Source organism: Silene latifolia, chromosome 9 (assembly GCF_048544455.1).
Source record: "Silene latifolia isolate original U9 population chromosome 9, ASM4854445v1, whole genome shotgun sequence".
Classification (NCBI taxonomy): domain Eukaryota; kingdom Viridiplantae; phylum Streptophyta; class Magnoliopsida; order Caryophyllales; family Caryophyllaceae; genus Silene; species Silene latifolia.
In genome coordinates this window covers 139,989,646-139,994,713 of record NC_133534.1, presented here as the reverse complement: position 1 = coordinate 139,994,713, position 5,068 = coordinate 139,989,646, and the positions used below count along the sequence as shown (strand labels likewise).

The 5,068-nt window shown below is 43.2% G+C and overlaps 1 long non-coding RNA gene across 1 annotated transcript; it reads left to right on the top strand.

The window, feature by feature from the left end:
* The first annotated feature begins 501 nt into the window (after positions 1-501).
* LOC141598318 (uncharacterized) lies at positions 502-2,378 on the top strand. Its single transcript, XR_012523418.1, has 2 exons — positions 502-620; positions 2,216-2,378. It is a non-coding gene; the product is annotated as an uncharacterized LOC141598318 (long non-coding RNA).
* The last annotated feature ends 2,690 nt before the right edge of the window (positions 2,379-5,068 follow it).

Genomic DNA, 5,068 nt, shown 5'->3' with positions numbered 1-5,068 from the left:
ATATGCATAAGTTGTAACACCCCGCACTTTCCTTATATTTTTAAATAAACTTTTAAGCGATTTTTATTAAATAATTATTATTTAAAGCTTATTTTCATAAAATATAGCCGTAGCCGTGTAACGGTAATAATAGTGTAGATTTTAATAATATTATTCTCCGACTCGAGTTATAGTAGACTTGGGACGAAAATTCTAGTGGATACCGACTCATTTTGAGTTATTGGGCTTAACTTGACTCATGGGCCTTTTTCCCCTCTTTTCTCTACACAAAACCTCAACTAAACCCTCACAACTTCATCTCCCTCACTTGTAATTTCTGAAATTTCCCAACAACCACCCCACCATTGTTGAACCTTCCCTTACTAACCCTAAGACCACCATATCTCACTCAATTCTTCACCAATCTCGTTCCTTTTCGCGCCATTCTCTTCCTTTTCTCATTTCCTTTCTTTCTAAGTAAGAAAGTTGTCATCTTTCTCTCTATTTCGAAATTATCATCTTTCAAGGATGTGAATTCTTGACTTAATATCTCTATTTTTGTGTTTAGGGGAGAACTTGGACAACCCGGAGGAGGATAGCTACATCATTGACGAGTCTTTAGAAGATTGAAGTGCAAAAAGGTAACGGTGATGGGTTACTCGACTTTTATGTTAGAATTGTGTGGTTTTATGTAGTTATAATCTCATATGAATGTTAAAAGTTGTATCTTTCATGATTGGTGCTAATTTGGATGTTGAATATCATGCTTGTTTGCAATTCTCACATGTTTGGATGAAAATCTCATGCTACATCTCTTGAATCCGAAATTACCCATTCACATGCTCAAATATGTTGTTTTTCCGAGTTAGAATCATGCTAGGATACGTAAACAATTGATGGGAAACGATTTTTGTTGGTTTCAAATGGTTTGGAAGTGTTTTGCATTGAACCCGTGTGTTTGTAGTCCCAGTAGGGGTGGCCGGCGGCGGTCTCCTTGACCGGCTGGGAGATCCCTGTAAATTTTGAGCATATTTTAGAAAGGCTGTAGTCCCAGCCGTAGGGTGGCGGCCGTCTCTCATCGACCGGGCTGGGAGTTTCTGTAAGTTTTGGACAAATTTTAGTATGTCTCAGTAGTCCCAGTAGGGTGATCGCGGCCGGTCTCTTGACCACTGGGAGTACATGAAGATTTTAGGTGATTTTGAGTTTTGGGCGTATTCCCAGTAGGGTGGACGGCAGGGGTGACCTACTGGTGGGAGTACATGAAGGTTTTATGTGTTTTTGGAAATTTGGTGTATTCAGTAGGGTGGACGGCAATGGGTGACCACTGGGAGTGCACTAAAGGTTTTATGAGAGTTTTGAAATTTGGCTGTAGTCCCAGCCGGGTGACCGGCGGCCGGTCTACTGACCGGCTGGGAGTGCACTGTAAGTTTTATTAAATTTCTGATTTTGGCTTGTTGTCCCGGCCCGGTGGTCTTGGCAAGCAGACACCACCCCATTTGGGAGCCCCTGTTTGCTCCATTTCACTTGTGACTTCTAATAATGATTAATTTATGCATGTATCTTTTTCCCTATCGATAATTGGTTACCTTGAGACTTATTCATGTTATGATATTGCAAAATCATGGACATCCCCTTTTGACCCATGTGTGACGATTTACATTGCATGACGACTTGACAATACCTTATTAGCCTTTTCGGACCTTTGGATACGAGTGCGTACCATGTTTCCGGATTAGGATACCCTTCCGCCTTTCTTCGGACCTTTGGATACGAGTGCGTGCCATGTTTCCGATTAGAGGTTACTCGACCTTTGGATACGAGTGCGTGCCATGTTTCGAGTCTTGGATACGATTTGGTATCGTTTGTCGAATCGGGTGTCGTCCATCCCGAGAGTCTGGATCCAGGTTTAGACTAGGACCGTATTATGATCGTCGTCCTACCAAGAGGTTGGAGTCTAGGTTGTCCGTCTTGTCCGTCTGTTCTTTGTATTTGTCTCACATTTGAGTCGAGTTGGTGTGTGTGAGTTGGACCTAATAATTCTTCTCTCATTTATGCGTAACTACTCTTATTGCATTTTGTATACTAATCATGATCCTCTCGTCACCGTAAGTATGTTACTCTCATGCTTGTTTATTTAATTAAATTCTTAATTACTTGTATTTTGACATATTGTGGCTGGGAGAACCCTGAGTTACTCCCCACTGACTGTGGCTTTCATATTTATTATGAATGACAGGTTGGTGATGAAGCTTAAGTGGGCAAGACCGTGTGAGCTAGCGAGTTCTTACCTCGGACCTTATTAGTTATTACATAATAGACTCACCTACTCTTGAACTTATGTTAATTCGTGGGATATCTTTTCCCCAATAAATAGACTTGTGTTGTAAACTTAAACTTAACTATCTAGACTTGTTTATCGTATTGGTGATACCTCGCATTGGACTTCATTAGAAGTCTTAAAAGTTTTAAAAATCTCGTGTTTCCGCCACGATTTACTAGTCACATTTAGTTACCTCAACGAGGGGTGTCACAGTTGGTATCAGAGCATATATTGCTCCCGACGCACACACGTGTACCCCAACTTAAATTTCTTACTTGACCTTGAATAATGAATGAGAGATGGGTAGAATTAAGGACCTAAGTTGGTAGCCTTTTTGTGTATGTTTTGTGTTAGGTTCTAACTTGTTTGCTCTTGTGCAAGATGGCACGACCAACCCAAGTGGAAAATGCTATCATGCAAGCCCTCACTCAAGTACTTGCTAATCAACAAAATGCTCAACCCGCTCCCCTTGCACCCGAAGCTAACCGTCAAGGAAGTTATGCTTGGATTGCAAGTCAACTAGCAAGAAACAAGGCTAAGACCTATGGTGGTGAAGTGGATCCCGTTGCTCTCTCGGAGTGGTTTCGTGATATGGAGAAGAACTTCTCTCTCTTTGATGCCCGAGAGGAGGACAAGGTGAGGTTAGCCTCTCACTTTCTTGTGAAGGAAGCCGATAGGTGGTGGACTTTGACCGGTCCTACCGCTACTCAAGACCCCAACTTTGATTGGAACCGCTTCAAGTCACTTGTGGAGACTCGCTTCTACCCTAAGGAGCTCAAGCAACAAAGATTGAAGGAATTCATGGAATTCAAGCAAGGGAAGCTATCAATTCAAGCCTACACCGACAAGTTTAATGAACTTGCTCATTATGCCTCCAAGTTCGTGAAAGATGAAGAGGATCGTGTCTACTTCTACAAGAACAAGTTGAACCCTAAGGTGGAAAGCATGGTGAGAAGAAGCTCAACTACCTTTGTGGAAGTTTATGATGATGCTATTTGGGCCGAAAGCTCTTTGAAGGCCATTGAAGAAGATTCCAAAATCCACTCCTCTTCCCATTCTTATCGTTCTAACTTTCATGGCAAGAGACCATTTGTGCCTTCTACTCCAAACTATGCCAACAAGAGGAGGTTTGTACCAAGGATACAAGATCATGGAGGACAAGAACCAAGGGTACAAGAACCAAGAGATCAAGAACCAAGAGGACAAGTTCACACCTCAACTAATAGGCTTGGGAAAGATCGTAAGTGCTACCATTGTAGACAAGCCCCACACCCCGGAGTTGGATGCTATGGCAAGCCCTTGACTTGCTTTCATTGTAAGAAGCCCGGACACCGTATAGCCGATTTCCCCGAGAAGAAGGATGCTCCTACTCCAAATGCTAAGCCAAGAGGAACTATCTTTGTCATGAGTCGAGCCGAAGCCGCCGCTCATCCCGATATCATTACGGGTATGTTCTCAATTTTTGATCAACCTTGCCTCATTTTATTTGATACCGGCGCATCTTTATCTTTTATATCTTCCAAATTCTCCGAAAAGCTAGCCATTGAACCAATTCCTAGTGAGGAAACTTCTATATCCTTACCTTCCGGAGAGATGTTCTCTTGTTCCCTCACTTTCTCCGACATTCCTATCTCTATTTCGGGAACCTTGTTCCCCGCTAACCTACTTCGTTTTCCCCTTGAGGAATTCGATGTAATTTTGGGTATGGATTGGTTGTCAAAGTATGATGCAAGATTCGAGTGTAGAGACCAAAAGATTCGCCTCAAGAGTCCGTTAGGCACTCGTGTGTCCTATAGAGGAGTCCGCTCCCAAGAAGGTGTGAAATTGATTTCCGCTTTGAAGTTGATGAGTATGAGGAGGAAAGGTTACCAAATCTTTCTTTGTGTGGTGACTTCTACCTCCCCTCCCTTACCAAAGATCGAAGAAGTGCCCGTGGTTTGTGAGTTCGCCGATGTCTTTCCCGAAGAGTTGCCCGGGATTCCTCCCGAGCGTGATGTTGAGTTCTCTATCGACCTTGTACCCGGAACCGGTCCGATTGCTAAAGCCCCGTACCGTATGGCGCCAACCGAATTGAAGGAGTTGAGAAAGCAACTTGATGAGATGATTGAGAAAGGATTCATTAGACCTAGTGCCTCGCCTTGGGGTGCTCCCGTTCTCTTTGTGAAGAAGAAAGATGGATCCATGAGACTTTGCATTGACTACCGCGAGCTTAACCGTGTTACCATCAAGAACAAGTATCCTCTACCAAGAATTGAAGATTTGTTTGATCAACTCAAAGGTGCTTCTACTTTCTCCAAGATTGATTTGAGATCCGGTTATCACCAAATCCCCGTTCGTGAGTCCGATATCCCTAAGACCGCCTTTAGCACGAGATATGGACATTTCGAGTTTAAGGTGATGCCCTTTGGTTTAACCAATGCCCCTTCTATCTTCATGGACCAAATGAACCGGACTTTCTGCGAGTTCTTAGACAAGTGTGTTGTGGTCTTCATTGATGATATCCTCATCTTTTCCAAGTCCGAAGAAGAGCATGCCGATCACCTCCGTATCATTTTGGGAATCCTCCGTCGTCAAAAGTGGTTTGCCAAATTCTCCAAGTGTGAATTTTGGTTGTCTAAGGTGTCTTTTCTAGGCCATGTGATATCTAAGGATGGTGTCATGGTAGACCCTTCGAAGATTGAAGCCGTGATTGAGTGGAAGAGTCCAACCGATGTTGGTGAGATCCGTAGTTTCTTGGGTTTGGCGGGTTACTACCGTCGCTTTGTGAAA